The sequence below is a fragment of the Budorcas taxicolor genome, chromosome 10, assembly GCF_023091745.1.
Source record: "Budorcas taxicolor isolate Tak-1 chromosome 10, Takin1.1, whole genome shotgun sequence".
Classification (NCBI taxonomy): Eukaryota; Metazoa; Chordata; class Mammalia; order Artiodactyla; family Bovidae; genus Budorcas; species Budorcas taxicolor.
Window position 1 is genome coordinate 32,051,990 of NC_068919.1, and position 17,763 is coordinate 32,069,752.

Genomic DNA, 17,763 nt, shown 5'->3' on the forward strand with positions numbered 1-17,763 from the left:
CAAAAAATACATCCCGTATGCCACGCAGAGGGCTACAAAGTCATATGACCACTTTAGTAATTAACTTTACTCCTTCTCTTCCTCTCCCTCACCTCACTGTGACCCTAAGAAATGAGTAGGACAAGATGGAATATAGAAAGCAAAAATACAGCATATATCCTCTTCCCGGTGCAGGTTTCTGAGCCTGTTTCAGGCTGGGAGTTATGGGGTAGAGATGAGGAGAGGATCTTTAAACTGAACTAGAGATTGAATATTTGACATTCCAAGTCCTGAGCTTCCCAGATGAGTACTCTTTCTGTGCATTGTGCTGTTTACTCATGGCAACTCCCTGTTTTCATATATCCATTGTTCCAAGTTCAAAACTTAGTAGCATTTATTTAATGTTTCATACGGAAACACCAAGTTTAATATTTAAACATACTAAATAAAGCAGCACTCAAAAAGAAAAATTTTAGTTATCAACATTTATAACTCAAAACACATGATTTTTACACTATCATGGAAAGTTGGCTCAAGTGATCACCCCAAAATCATGCCTAGCTGAACCACACCTAGCCAAATACCTAAGCAGTGTGTCCCTTTTGGTAGTAATTCATTGCCACTTACATCTGAATCTGTGGTTTTCAGCCTCACTGCACCTAAAATTCACCTGGGAAAATTAAAATTTTTTGATGACTAAAAGTGAAAGTGTGTCTGATTCTTTGCAACTCATGGACTGTAGCCCACCAGGCTCCTCTGTTCATGGAGTTCTCCAGTCAAGAATACTTGAGTGGGTTGCCATTTCCTTCTCCAGAGGATCTGCCCAACCCAGGGATCAAACCCTGGTCTCCTGCACTGCAGGCAAACTGTTTACTGTATGAGCCACAAGGGAAGCCCCTTTGATGACCAAATGCCACCCTAAAGCATTTTAGTCACAATGTTTGCATGTGGGTTCTCTGGCTATCAGTGTTAATTTCCTTATTTCACTATATATATGCTACAGTAGCTATGGAGAATCAAAACCAAACACAAATGCTATACAGGTGCTTTTAAGCCATGATTGAGAACCATTGCTCTATTCTAGATGAGTGTGAACTCCAGAAGGCATAGGTTAGTAAAATCAACTTCTCTCTCAATATTTTGAGAGTCCCCAACTTGACCCTGTTCTACTCCATGGAATCATTTTGTTCCAACATGAATATAAACCAGAATATGTACATTATATTAATTCCACCTGTATATAGACAGTCAAGTGATTTCAACACTGGAAGGATAAGTTCAGCTCTTGCTACCTTGGAAAATGCCCAACAATCTGTCCTACAAAAAGGGTGAAATGTCAAGTGACGTTGCTTCCTACAAAACTAAATTAGAGCATGACCTCAAATGTTAATATATTCAGATCTTTCCTCTGCCCTTAGAAGGTCAAATATTCACAACAGTCATAAAATCCACACTGCCCTATCCTCCCATGATTTCTGAAGCTGTAGTAACACATTATAAAATTAAAAAAAAGAAATCCCCTATTAAAGGAAAGTTATAACCTAAGAAAAAGTACAACTTCATGAAGTTGCAGCTAAACAGAGAAACGTATCATCAATTCCATGTCAATACTTAATAGTTATGCCATGTTATACAACTTACAAAATTCTTTTGTATCTGTCAATTGATTTGATCCTCATAATAGTTGTATTTGATGACCATTCTCATGTTTCTATTTTATATAAAATAGAAATTACAAGCAGTTAAGTGACCTGTATAAAGTTAACAGGACAGAATAAATTTAGGTCTTATTCGGGAAAACTTGAGTCCTTTCAACTGTCTTTCTCTATATATGGGAATGTGTCAACATTTCTTAAACCCATTTTCCTGTTACACACTACCCAAAATAAAAACTTCCTTCCCAGAACAAGTAAATGCAAAATCTGTTTTAAATTTTATTAATATATCATGCCACCCAGCAGTCAGAAAGGATAAATTCATTCATTAAAATAGTATTTTTCATCAAAGATTACTGGGAATTTTTCAATTTTATATTCTCATTAACAGTGATTTAAAACCAACAGTTTCATCATAGGGCCATTTTGGGGCAGAGTCCCTAAGTGCTAGATAGAATACTTTTTCAAAACTTTTTTTTTTTTTCAGTATTTAGCTCTCATGTAAGTTATATAAAGTGTAATAATTATGAAAAACTTAACCAAACAGACATGAATGCAATTATCTCTAGGAGACAATTCTGAGTTAAATGAAAAGGCACAAGAGTCAAAGAAGGAAGAGCTCTCTACCATTTCACCTAAAAATCTGATCTGACAGACAATGCGGTAATGGTAACCCACATAAAAGGCAGTACTGTGAGCCACAGGGATGAACTTGAAATCCAGTCAAAGCTCCATTTTAAATAACATCTGTGGCTCTTTGTAACCAATAATAGTAAAATGATTCTCTTTAGTTTGTGTTCTTATGTAGAGGTTTAGGGGGAAATAGTCTTCAGAGTAACAAGATGGCAGGGACACCCTCGCCTTTCATGTTATTCCCCCAAATACCAGCCACTCATTACAGAATCAAACAGCCAAATGGACACTGGACAGAATAAGAGACCAAGGGCAAGAGAAAAACAGATGCTTTGGCGAGAAGGCAGACTATAAATGTTGGTTTCCCAGAATTTTGATAGCAGGAGTGTTTATCTTATTGAAAGCAGAGTCTAATTGAATAAAAGAGTTTTTAAAATACTGAGCCATTAATTAGGCGGCATGGGGTAAAGCACAGATTCAGTAATGTATGAGGCTTCTGGGAGGCTTCAGGCTGCACTCATCGATTCTGTCAGGGCGCCAGAGAAGCAAGAAAGCCGAATGTTTTGCCTCTTCTGGAAACCTACCTGATACATTTGGAAGTGGCTTCCCCATGCATTGCCTCTGCTCAAATCATCCCATAATTACTCTGGCACTGTACACTGCGAACTTGGCGGGCTCTGAGAGATATCAGATGTTTTTCTCATGCTTGCTGAACCTCTCTTAGACAAATTTTGCATTGTTTTTTGTGTCAGTTTTATCGTGAAACATCGTGTTGCCATCTGGGAAGAAAAACAACATGGTAGAGGAGCAGCTGGTGAATGGCAATGGCCAAATAAACATTGGCAGGCACCCGCCATTAGGTGAGATAAGAGGGATGGGCGGCTGCCAACACCAACGATCCCTCACCGCTGGAGCATCTTTCACACTCCCCTTCTCTCTTATCTTCACTCAAATTCATGGCAGTTTTTCATTCAGAGACTCAAGCTCTCCAAGTGTCAGATGTTGGGCTTTCCCTGCTCTGCCCTGGAGGAACTAGATAGATCCATAAGGTGCCCCACCAACTGAATTTTTCTCCTGGGCAGGACAACAGACTTCTTGAAGCAATGGGTAAGTTTCTGATCCCTAACAGGAAGCCTCCCCTGAAGAATGAGAGGATACCAAGACCCTTACCAAGCTTTGCAACCAGTTTGATGGCCCTTATTTTGGCCATTACTCAAATAACGTCAGAATTTGTGGCTCTCAAACCCTTAAATAATTTAAAGGCCATATGTATGATAGTTCAGTTCAGTAGTTCAGTCGTGTCCAACTCTTTGCGACCCCATGGACTGCAGCATGCCAGGCTTCCCCGTCTATCACCAACTCCCAGAGCTTACTCAAATTCATGTCCATCGAATCGGTGACACCATCCAACCATCTCATCCTCTGTCGTCCCCTTCTCCTCCCACCTTCAATCTTTCCCAGCATCAGGGTCTTTTCCAATGAGTCAGTTCTTTGCATCAGGTGGCCAGAGTATTGGAGTTTCAGCTTTATGTATGACAAACCACCTAAATAATACCATCATGCCTTTGGAAGCAGGGAAGTAATTACACCTGATTTTAAAAGTTATACCCTACACTTTCTTGTTTATAAGATAAAAAATTTTTATTACAACACTTCTAAAACTGAGATTCATAGAATAGATTCTAAAAAAGTATCTGACAATCTCCAGGCAGCAGAATAAATTGTGAAGTGCCAATAGTCATCATTGCCTGCACATGTGCAAACTGGTGAATATTTGAAAGTAAACATTTATCCAATAACCTCAGTTGTGTTATTTCTACTGTATGAGCCAACATGGCTGAATTTTTAACTTAAATTTGGATTCTCAGTTTTGGCTTAAAATATCCTCAAACTATTACATTGTAATGTAGCACTTTTTTATTTGTTCAGTTTGCAAAAATTTGTTTTACAGAGACAGTGTGATCAGAGACAATAGATATTGCTGAACCACACAAAATAACTCAAAGCTAATAGAGCTAATAGAGGTTGGAATGATCAGCACATGTGTCATGGAGATTGACACTCAAGCTGGTACATCTACCTGGCAAAACCCTCCAATTAACTTTCAATATACAGTTCAATTATATATAGTCATTACATATTATACTCACTAAATTATATATTCAATATATTAAATTCAATATACAGTATAATCAATATATGTTCAACACATGTTACAGTAAATATATATTCAATATATTTTACACTCAACATATAATTCAATAAGGGAAATGTATGTATTGAAATATAATTGACATACATATAAAATTTCCATGAATTGAATTATACATTTAATATAATCTATATTGAATATATATTACATATAATTTTTTAATATGTATGAATTTAACCAAAAATGAAATGGAAATACAAACTAAACCCTGGACCTCTTGACAAGATTTTGCTCTAGGCTCTAAAATGGATGAGGTTACAAGAAAAAAGCAGTGCGCCATGCCATGCCATTTACAAAGGCCAATGGCTAACTCCAAACTTTGAATGCTGGAGTATAAAAGGCTTAAATACAGATTTCACTTGTGAAAGTTATGAAAATGGCCTGAAATTTTATGCATCATTGATTATTAAAAAATCAAACACAAAGCTTATGCACAGTTAATATATTGATAAATTTAATTTTTAAAAAATTAACATGATATAGGAAATATTATAACTTTCAGAAGCACCTAATTCATCCCTTTTTTTAAAAAACTAAAATCCTAAGGTCCCACAGCTCACTTGCAACAGAATTCAAAATAAAATTGTGACCTAAGCAGGCAGATGTGAAAGGGAGAACGGAAGAGCATGAAACAACAGGCTTTGACCTAAAAGATAGGTCAGATTAGGACCTGCCAGGAATTCTCCTTAAACACCATTAGAACCAGTTCTCTGGAAAAATTCCTGCTCTTAGGTCAACGGTCACTTATACAACTATGACTAAACACAGTCAACAAGATTGCAGGGAAAATCTAAGAGAAACTAAAGCATAAGGAAAACTTCCTAAAAGTCTATTTAGACTTATTTCAATATTATTCATGAAAAAAGTCAGTCACTCTGAATGTTTCAATAAACAACTTATGTGTGGCCACATTCTTTTGTCAATGTGCTATTCATTCTTTTGATATCTGTCAGGTAAGTATATAACAAATGCTATTACCCTCATTTGAGCTCCAATGAAAGTAACTGAATGAGTCTCTCATTATACTGTTAATTCAGAAATTTTGAAGCTGTAATTCATTAGTCCACAATCCGTAATCCATAAACTCAATAAAATTTTGCCTACAGACCACTCAACCAACATTTATAAGAAACTTGATCCTAAAATAGGAAGGAAATACTTTCTAAAATAAATCCATCATTGGAAAAAAAGAAACCAAATACTTTCTCCTTTCTTAAGCACCTACTGTGAAACACTAGATGGACCCTGTAGCGATGTCAAGACAGGTCATTCTTGGCCCCATTTTACAGATGAAGAAACTGAAGGCAATAGATGGTAAATAACTTAAATAACTTGCCCAAGTTAAAACAGCTTGAAAATCCAGAAAAATCTGTCTCTAAGACCTATAACCTTAACTGCTATGCTATGATGCAAGGTGTTCAATAATTAAATACTAAACTAGTAGTGTATAACTGATATTGTGACTTTGAAGTAAGTTAAAGTAGTTCAGATGGCTGCAAAATAAATAGGTCTTGAAGGATAAATAAGCTTGATAAAGGTAGGTTTTGTCAGAATCAGCAAATAAACAAATACAACTAAAGAACAACTGCTGGACAACAAGAAAGGGAAACTCCAAAGGGAATAGTTGGAATCTTGTAGAAGGCCTGCATGGGAAGAAATTGAAATTGGAATTGCACATTGGCCAAGGCAGTGCAAATCAATTTGTAAACGATGGATGTCCCTTTGGAAGGCTTCCAGGGAGACACAGCAGTATGGACAGGAAGTAGCCCCCTCTTGATGAGAAAGTCAGTGCCTTCCTGAGAAGGGTAATAGCCTCACCTTTCAGAGGGGCCCAGATGACAGAATGCAAGAAGACGACAGAGCTAATATGATCATTGCATTATAAATTAAAGCATTTAACCACATGGATATTTTTCACCCCAGAAGACAGGATCTTGTCACTTAACAGGATCAATGAAGAAAGAAGCATATTCCTGGCCACAGAGATGCACCCACAGCTGCAGCATCTCTGCCTTGTTGAGAGAAGATGGTTTGGCACAGCTACAAGCTCATCTTCTGACCTACCAGAAGATCTTTGTTAACAAGAAAATTTCTTCTAGTAAGAGAATAAAATGTAATCATTAAGTAAACCAAACTCTGAAAATGCAACAATAGAGGTATGGAAGTTAAAGCTCAGGGTTTGAAGAGCACAAATTTGTGATATCCAGGGTAGAAAAATCTTGTAACACCAACATTAGCAAAAGCAGCACACAGAGTTTTAAAAACTAAATAAAGTATCCTGTCACAAACAGAAAGTAAAAAATAAAACTCTCTGCTACTGCTGCTGCTAAGTCACTTCAGTCGTGTCCAACTCTGTGCGACCCCATAGACAGCAGCCCACCAGGCTCCGCCGTCCCTGGGATTCTCCAGGCAAGAACACTGGAGTGGGTTGCCATTTCCTTCTCCAATGCGTGAAAGTGAAAAGTGAAAGTGAAGTCGCTCAGTTGTGTCCGACCCTCAGTGACCCCATGGACTGCAGCCTTCCAGGCTCCTCCATCCATGGGATTTTCCAGGCAAGAGTACTGGAGTGGGGTGCCATAATAATATTGCACATTTAGCAATATTTGACAAAAACAAAGCCAGGCGTGGGGTGAGGGATGAGGTAAGTGTTAGGAGGAGAGGTGGAAGTCCTTGCCACAAAGTGCGCATAGGTGTAATCCTAAAACCTACAGAATCTGTTTAAATATGGAAGGCAATTTATTCTGACCTCTAAATGGACCACTTGGAACAATGTCAAGTACTTCAGGTTCTCAGAGTGGGAGCCTGAACTTTGGGGAAGTGAATACCAAGAACTCAGAACTATTGGACCTGACAATGAACTCCTTAAAGAAGGGGATATTATTTTATTTACATTAGAATTTCCAGTACAAAGCACAATGCCTAGAAAATACTAAGAGTCTAACAAACATTTGATGGCTAAACAGAGGTATGATGTCCCTTCTAAGATTCTGTGAACTGTAGATGATACAGAATAAGCCTCACCCTGGGATAAAATGGACATCACTTAGGTGATGTTATCTGAGAAGAGCAGAGGGCCCCTTCTTTCACTGCACATCTCCAGCAGCCTTCATGGCAGGCTCAAATGTGACTGTTAGAGGGGCAATTCTCAGTGTTAGTCGTTGCCCTCTCCCCTAGAAGCATGACCCTGGGGCCAGCAAGCTCATGAAGAACAGTACTAACATCTAACTGATCTTGCTCTCTGATGCACAGGCAGTATCAATAGCCTGACTGGGAGATACCAAAATCATGTCAAAAGACAGCTTTAGAATGTGTGGGAAAGAGAATTTTCCTTCACTGGGGTGACTGAAAGGGCTGAAGTTCTGCATGGTCACTTCATCACCAAGAGAAAACCAATCTGAATTAAGTCAACCCAGAGGAAATCTGAGCTGAGAGATGCAGAGGTTCTGAGTCTGGGTGATGCTATTAAGTCTCCCTGGACTGAGCTCTACCCAAAGGAAGTTCTCTGAAGCCTTCAGTGAGCCAGTACATTCCCATTTTTGCTAGGCTAATTTCAAGTGGCTTTCTGTCTCTGGATTAAAGCAAGATATCAAGTGGAAATTTTTAATTTACCCAGTATTACATGAAGATCAAAGCTGAAAACTAAGGTATGCTAAGATCCTGATACTCTAACATATGGGAATTTACTAACGGACTTCCTTGGTGGCTCAGATGGTAAAGAATCTGCCTGCAATTCAGGAGATGGTTCGGTTCGATCCCTGGGTCAGGAAGATCCCCTGGAGGAGGGCATGGCAACCCACTCCAGTATTCTTGCCTGGAGAATTCCATGGACAGAGGAGCCCGATGAGCTATAGTCCATGGGGTCACAAAGAGTTGGACATGACTGAGAGAATTTCAGGCATGTTTAGAACAAGCCTTACTACCAATCATTACCATTTCTCCCTGGGTAATATAATAACTTAGAGGGCAGTGAGGAAGGGAGCTGTTTTAAGTAACATTATTCCATGAAGGAGAAAGAAAATGGATTATCTTGTTACCAAAAATTAAGGGAAGAGGGTTCAAAGGGAATTCATGTTGAGAACACAGAGTGATTACTTGAAAGGAATATGGGCAGTTCATTTTCCAATTCTGGCAATCTGGACAACACACCTCAGTTATCTAAGCCAAGGAAAAGGGAATTAAAGAACAAGGTGAGGCTGGGCAAAGAGGTAGCCAAGAAGCTATCTACCCCATTATTTGACATGTCATGGGTGGATTAATTTCCTGAGGGTTAATAAATGAGGAGACAATTTTCTGAATTCTGTCTTCCCAGACTTCACCAAGAGGACTGATCACTAGGAAAAGGGATCTCAATCTTGGGGTGGGCACCTTTTGGAGGCGCTAAGGGAGTGGAGGATGTAAAGTCAGGAAATATGCATTAGGAAGGGAAGGACTTTGGGGATACTCAACAGAACTCACAGGTGAGAGGACCAGCAACTACATCTCTGCCACACAGAAGATATTAATGATTACCTTGAGCCAAACCAATGAGAACAGCTAGCCAAACAGATTGGAGAAGGAAATGGCAACCCACTCCAGTGTTCTTGCCTGGAGAATCCCAGGGACAGCAGAGCCTGGTGGGCTGCCGTCTATGGGGTCACACAGAGTCGGACACAACTGAAGCGACTTAGCAGCAGCAGCCAAACAGAGAACTCAACCTCACCATGGGCAGTTCAATAAGGTGTTTGCTCCACCCCTCTTCTATGTTGCATGAACATGATGAAAGATAAGAGGACGGAGGAGGGAGTCAGTTTTTTGTAGAATGAAGAGAGGAAAAGAACTTGAGTTTAATTTAAAACTTAAAACAATAATACAAGACTATTCTAATAATTAAAAGTGACTGGAACATTCTGAAATCTGGCCAACACGTTATTCAGTTCAGTTCAGTTCAGTCACTCAGTCATGTCCGACTCTTTGCGACCCCATGAATCGCAGCACGCCAGGCCTCCCTGTCCATCACCAACTCCCGGAGTCCACTCAGACTCACGTCCATCAAGTCAGTGATGGCATCCAGCCATCTCATCCTCTGTCGTCCCCTTCTCCTCCTGCCCCCAATCCCTCCCAGCATCAGAGTCTTTTCCAATGAGTCAACTCTTCACATGAGGTGGCCAAAGTACTGGAGCTTCAGCTTTAGCATCATTCCTTCCAAAGAAATCCCAGGGCTGATCTCCTTCAGAATGGATTGGAGGATTAGGGTACCTGTTATTAACTGACTGCCTACAATGAGGTAGCGTGGTACTTAACTGTACCATCAGTTCAGTTCAGTTTAGTCATTCAGTCGTGTCCAACTTTTTGTGACCCCATGAATCACAGCACGCCAGGCCTCCCTGTCCATCACCAACTCCCAGAGTTCACTCAAACTCATATCCATTGAGTCGGTGATGCCATCCAGCCATCTCATCCTCTGTCATCCCCTTCTCCTCCTGCCCCCAATTCCTCCCAGCATCAGGGTCTTTTCCAATGAGTCAGCTCTTCGCATCAGGTGGCATAGTCCAAAAAAAAAAAAAAAAAAAAAGCAGTAATTGGGAGTTAAACTCAAGGAAACTGAAACTCTTCAACAAATGTATTTAGTTATATCATCCCATGCTCTCATTCTCCTTCAGAAAGAGGACAGCAGATTGCCATTTGCTGTTCTCTCTGTTTTGCTATCTTGTCGGGATTACATTCTGCTTGGACATTTAGGATACTTCTGCCTTTTGGTATCTCTTGTGTGTGTGCTCAGTTGTGCCCGTCTCTCTGCGACCCCATGGACTGTAGCCCACCAGGCTCCTCTGTCTATGGTTTTTTCCCAGGCAAGAATACCAGAGTGGGTTTCCATTTCCTTCTCCATTTGATATCTCTTACAAAGCGCAACAACAATGACTCAAAAAAAAAATCTAAAATGAGAGTTCTCAAAGGGTCTCTATTCTACCAGTTCAACGCAAGAGTTCAAATATGCCAGTGGGCTTATTTGTGGACTATGCCAGATGATTACAGAGCCTTTGTCAGTGAGAAATGACCACATGGAGTGAAGATGGTCACATAAACCTTCTGCAAAAGGGCCTTGGCATTCCATGGCTGTGTGAAATATGGAGGGAATTCATCTCAATAGGAGATTCAAGATGCCTATTTCTGCAGAACACCAGTGGTTAGTTTTACAGGTCACCACAAGCAACATTATTTGTACTATCTCCCAACCCCATTCCCATCATAACTCACACCAAATTCCACTAGAAGAGGTGATGAAGTCAAAGGGGTGGAGAGGGGAATTAGTAAAGTAAAATGAATTATAATCAATAAGCACACAAAGGAAATTAAACTCAAAATCAGATTATTGTACAAAAATTACATAGTTGGCATAATCAGAGTAACACAGCCCAAAAGGGTAACATAAATTTCAAGACTTGTGCCACCATAAGGCCATGGCAAATCCTGTGGCCTGCATGAAAGTTCACCCACCTCACCAGGAATGCCAGCCTAAAGAGAGCTAGAAGGAAACAGCACAGAGCGGCATCAAAAACATTGTTAATAAATAGTTACTAAAAGGAGAATAAATGATGAAATACAAGGACTTTTAGGAAGCCTAGAGAATATGAAATACTTTGAAGATTCTGCCAATGAAAGGGATTTTGCAGATTATACTGATAAGGATTTGAAAAAAAAAAAGAGTACTTTCATAATACTTCCCTTTAATCCCTATTAATCTTAATATTTTGCTTATATTGAATCCCCAGGCTAATTGTGATCTGGAAAATTTAATAACCTAAAATGAAGATAAGTATCAATGGTTAAAAACTTAGCATTTGTATTTTAAGTGGGCCTTTCAATATCTTAGACCAAACTCATCTGTAACATGGAAATGTCAGGGAGCACTACAGGGAGGAGAGGAGCCCTTTGAGGATAGACTTCTAATTTATAAAATTCCTAACAATATTGGCAGCCTGTAACTATACATTGATGTGCTGTTCTACAAAGCTGATGTTTCTGACCAAGGTTATCAGGGAAATGTTTTGGCATTTTTCCTGTTTTTTATAGTAACTGGTGATGAACTTGAGCTGATCTAATACATGGATCAAACTTCCTTGTGACCACCGAGTCAATGAAACTGTATACTCATGATGCTGATATTGTTCTGCTTTTTTTTCTTCATACTACATTTAACTTCCTATAGCCAATGAATAAAACAAATTGGCAAGTGCTGTTTCTGACTAGAACAGCTGAATATTTCATATCCAACTATTTGTTATGAAGCCCTGAAGTGATAATGGAAACCCAAAGTGATTACTTCTCCACTTTGAATGTTTTGCTTGGGAACAAAAGGAAAGTGAATCTGCTGCTATAGGAGTAATGTGAAGTTGAAACTTACAGCATTCAAAACGCAGCATTACTTATTAGTTGAGAATTCAAAATATCTCTGAGTCACAGTATTTTTGGAAATTAAAGAAGAAATTGGACAGGGATGCCATATCTAGCTTGACTAGAAACAGCACAACTGCAAAGCAAATAATGTGCACTTTCACCCCCAATGACCTGGAAATAAGCACAAACAAAATATCCAAGAGCTTAAATTTTAGCTGTGGGAAATTTACTGCAGCTAAATAGAGAAGAAAATAGCTGATCCCAGGGGAAGCAAGTAGATGGCAATGTAGGATGCAATTAAGAGCAGTGGCAAAGTCATTCACCATTACTATGTGCCTAATCCAGTCACTCTGAGCAAAGGTAGCTGCAATGAGGAGCTGTACTCTCTACTCAGTATCTGGGGAATCTAGAGGTTTCCAGCACAAAGACCCATCAGTTGAAGGGTGATGTGACAGAGGATTCAGGGAGATTGGTTGGCTAATGGACAGGGGAATAAATTCTCCCAGAACGCACCCTGTTCAAACCATTGGAAATGGAGTCACCCTTCAGATCATCTGTATGCCTGTTTCTTTTTTCCATTTTCAATTTATAATAACAATAACGACCTAGACATAGGACATTTCCTGGACTTTAATGACTGTCTGAGGTTAATGGCCCTCAACTACACCTCAGGCCATCAACCCCTCCCAGCTGGTCATTAATCTCCAGGAAATATCCTGTTCCAGGGTCATTATTGTTTCAGTATCAACTATACCTTAAAAGCTTTATGGATTCTGCAAATATACATCACTTGCCAATAGAGGTTATAAAACCTGTTTAGAATTCTGAAATTATCTGGAGTTTGACCTCTCAGAGATGTTTTGTTCAAAACTAAAATTGGCCTAAGAAAACATTCAACTTCAGACTGTTTCTAGTCTAAGACAGAAAGAACACAAAGTTAGAAGAATGAAGAAGGGATTATATAAAACAACTCTTGTGGATTCAGGTCAATGTATGTCGAAACCAATACAGTATTGTAAAGTAAAATAAAGTAAAAATAAAAATTAAAAAAAAAAAAACACGACTCTTGCCTGAAAAGTTCCATGGACAGAGGAGCCTGGCGGACTATCCATGGGGTCTCAAAGAGTCAGACACGACTGAGCAAGTGAACATGTGCACACAGTAAAACTACACCAGGGAATTCTCCGGCGGCCCAATGGTTCCCTGGACTCTGCGCCCCCACTGCAAGGAGCGTGCGTTTGATCCCTGGTTGGGGAACTAAATCTGACGAGATGTGTGGCATGACCAAAAGAAAAAAGCAAAAAAAGATACACCAAATTTCAGTGTAAATTGTTTATGGAAGTTTGAGTGCTAGTTACCCTTTTTAGGAATCCTCCACTTAATGATCACTTTCTAATTGTAAACTTTTAATTAAAGCTGCTGCTGCTGCTGCTGCTGCTGCTGCTGCTGCTGCTGCTGCTGCTGCTAGGTCACTTCAGTCGTGTCCAACTCTGTGCGACCCCATAGATGGCAGCCCACCAGGCTCCGCCGTCCCTGGGATTCTCCAGGCAAGAACACCCGAGTGGGTTGCCATTTCCGTCTCCAATGCATGAAAGTGAAAAGTGAAAGTGAAGTTGCTCAGTAGTGCTGAACTCCTAGCGACCCCATGGACTGCAGCCTACCAGGCTCCTCTGTCCATGGGATTTTCCAGGCAAGAGTACTACAGAAGGAAATTTAAAATAAAATGCAGGGTGATCAGAGACCAAGCATTGGTTACCTTAAAAGAAATGACTTCACTGAAAACAAAAATGATGCCACTAAGACGTTGATTACACTGAATCAATACTCCATAATACCAGTTCCATATTATAGCTGAGGAAATACTCTCTTTCTACTGTCCTTTCCCAGGCTCACTGCAGAATGAACCAGAAAATATTGAGGGATGTGGGCACATATATGGGAGTTTTTTTTAATCTTTTAATCCCAGTAAAATGTTTAATCCCTCTTGTCCTTGTCTTCTTATCTGTAAAATATAAAGCAGTTGATTCATATGTTAACACATAGGAATTCAAAAATGGTAAAAAAAAAAAAAGAAGTATATATTTTTAATATTTTGCTTAGACCTGAAAAATATAATAACTACACAGGTATTCTTTGAATTGCTTTTTTATTGAAGGTGAGAAACAATCTGAATGTTTCATAAATTTGGTCACAAGTAAACACTTACTGAGTATCTCATACAAATTGTGTTCCCCCAAAACTCACATGTGGAAACCCTAATTCCTAGTACCTGAGAATGTGGCTTTATTTATAGATAGGATCTTTAAAGAAGTAATTCATTTAAAATGAGGTCACTAGGGTGGGCCACAGTCCTCTGTGAATTGTGTCCTTATGAGAGGCAGCTGGGACACCGGCACACGGAAGAATGACTGTGTGAAGACACAGACGACACAGCCTTCTGTAAGCCAAGGGGAGAGGCCTCAGGAGGAATCAGCTCCACCAACCTTGATCGGGACACAGCCTCCAGAATTGGGAGAAAATTAATTTCTCTTGTTTAAGCCACCCAGTCTGTACTACTCTGTTATATGGAAACCCTAGAAAATACAGAGGAAATACAGGCAGGCATTCTCCTGGCCCTCGAGAGGAGACAAATAAACAGTTTGGTGAAAAGGGTATGGTGAAGTAAATTTTGCATGTTATCAACTCAGCAGAATTTTACGCAGTGATTAAAATGACAACTATAGAGAGTGTGTAACAACCTGGGAAAATGCCCATAAAAAATATTAACTGAAAAGGCAAAACACTGCAATACAGCTGCTCTATGATTACCACAAAAGATGGCTCACTAATAGTCAAAAAAAAAGAAGAGAACTTGGAAAACCAGAGTTTTTGCTGATGTGAATCCTTGATTAACTTCTCATTTTTTATTTCTTTATTGCCATTATAATGGCAATGATGCAATCAATTTTTAAATATTTAATTTTAATGGTACATTCTCTCTCCTTTTTTTTTTTTCATTTGCCTTCACATTCAAGTTTCCACTTTTGAGAAAGTTATTCTGAAAGAAATTCAAAAATATTTTAGGAACCTAAAGATTATACAGAACACAGAGATGTATATATCTTTTTGAATTCGTATTTTTGTTTCCTTCGGATAAATATCCAGAAGTGGAATTGCTAGATCACATGATAGCTCTGTTAAGTTTCTGAGGAATCTCCATGCCATTTTCCATAGTGGCTGCACCAATTTACATTCTCACCAACAGTGCACTGCTGCTGCTAAGTCGTTCCAGTCGTGTCCGACTCTTGTGCGACCCCATAGATGGCAGCCCACCAGGCTCCGCCGTCCCTGGGATTCTCCAGGCAAGAACACTGGAGTGGGTTGCCATTTCCTTCTCCAATGCATGAAAGTGAAAAGTGAAACGGAAGTCGCTCAGTCATGTCCGACTCTTAGCGACCCCATGTACTACAGCCTACCAGGCTCCTCCATCCATGGGATTTTCCAGGCAAGAGTACTGGAGTGGGTTGCCATTTCCTTCTCCAATGCATGAAAGTGAAAAGTGAAAGTGAAGTTGCTCAGTCGTGTCCAACCCCGTGGACTGCAGCCTACCAGGCTCCTCCGTCTATGGGATTTTCCAGGCAAGAGTACTGGAGTGGGGTGCCATTGCCTTCTCCAAACAGTACACTAGGTTTCCTTTTTCTCTGCATCCTCACCGACACTTGTTACTTCTTGTCTTTTTGTTAATAGCCATCCTGACAGGTGTGAGATTGTATCTCATTATGGTTTTGATTTGCATTTCCCTGATGATTAATGATGTTGAGCATCGTTTCATGTGACTTCTGGGCATCTATCTGTACGCCTCCTTCTTTGGAAAAAATGTTTATTCAAGTTATTCAGATCTTCTGCCCATTTTTAATTGGATTGTTTGGGGAGGGGGTTGATACTGAGTTCTTTGTATATTTTGGATATTAGCCCTGTTAGTGGAAATAGCCATTAAAAGTAAGTAAGGACTTAGGGAAAATAACATACTTGATCCTGTATTCAAAAAATAATGAATAATCTAAAATGGGATTTTAGAGCCTTGCCTGGTATGAGCTTCAAAACCAAGCTCATTTATAAAAAATATCCAAAGATTCTGCCATAGTATAGGTGAGGACAAGTGAGGTGAACAGAAGGAAAAGCTCTCCATCCCTGTGAGGCAGCAGGAAGGGCCAGGGAGAGCCTGGGCAGGGCTGACTGTCAGCAGCTGGTCAGACTCCCTGTGGCAGAAGGGGGAGACCCAGCACACAGAGCCTGAGCGCCCAGAATGGAAAAGAGCACATGCTTTCACAACAGACTTCCACACAAAGGCCACTGCATTTCTGACAGCAATGCAGCAAATCTCACATGTCTCTCAGCAGCTCTTCTGCACGGGGCAGGGCACAGCACAGGAACGTTAGGAAGGTGATAACTGCTGCCCCAAAGCTGCACGAGGCATTAATCAAGCCACCTCCTGAAAAGCAAGACGGATTATATCAAAGACCTTGATTTGCCCCCAAGGCCCTGTTTTTACCTTCATTTAGCAGTTCTCCCTATAGCAATCTGTTGTTCTCATCCCACACAGGCCCCAAGCTTGGGGTTCTGTTGCTCCTACAGGCTTGCCTTTGGTAACCCCTCAAGGAGAAAAGCTCCCCAGGAAGGAGATAGAGCTTTATTTTTATCTCAGTCAAAGTCTCTATCCAATCCATTAATAGTTACAATAACCTTGGTCCAGGGCATTTCCTGGAGAAGCCATAACTAGCTGGGGTTAATGAACTCTCTCTACCATGAATTCCTGGGAGAGGCCATTGGCCTGAATTGTTACTTAATTACTCTTCTGTGTACAGCTTCATAAAGCAACGAAATGCCTTCTTTCAGGAAGAAGGGAGATGGTAATGGGGGTCATCAGAGGCCATTAATTTTACAAATAGTTTATTAGAAACTACAGTATGTTAAGAAGTCACTCTGGCCCACAAATCAACTCAATGCGGTCCTTATTAAGTCGAGATCCAAAACTTCCTAGGTTTCCATGATTCACACACACAAAGTTACAAATGGTGCAGAATCTGGCCAAAACATACATACCCAGGTGTGCAGAAGTATATTCTTTATATTCTGCAAATGATCTTATCTTCCCCTTTAGCTCTGACTCCTTAAGTTGGCAGAAAAGACTCAGTGGGACCAATTCAAGATACCATAGACTTTTCCTGGTTAAAAATGTCTTTCAGGTAATTTCTCAGTCTTGGGAGACTCTCCTTCTCTAGAGCTCTCTTCTTTCCCTGGAGAGTGGCAGGTGCAGGGGAAAGCTGTGTATCCTTGAGGTGGATTGAAGGAGGAGCTTTGGGTCTTCATACCTCTGCTTGTTGCCCTTGGGTCTGCTGGCCTTTCAGGATGCATGCTGGCCCATGCTCCTGATGACCATGACCTTTGCTATTGCCCATGTCGGGTCTCCGGGTTCTGTGTCCACTCCAGCACAACCTAAGGTCTCCCATTCACTAGCCCTCTTAATGGAGCTACATCCACACTTCCAGGTCTGGGGGTGCTAAGCTGCACCACCCGGCTTACAACTGTAACCACTTCCCTCCCACACACATAAACACACTACATCTCCTTCATCCCCGTCACCAGTTTATGTTTCCTTCCAGCACTCTTCTCTTTTGTCATACCAACTAAAATTACTTTACTCATTTATGTTGTTGTTTGTGTTATTACTACCTCCCCCAACACCCCTCCTAGAACAGCAGTCCCCCAAAACTTCTGACACCAGGAACTAGTTTCATGGAAGACAATTTTTCTGCGGACAAGGGTGGGGCAAATGGTTTCAGGATGATTCAAGGCATTACATTTATTGTGCACTTTATTTCTATTATGATTACATCAGCTCCACCTCAGATCATCAGGCATGACATCCCA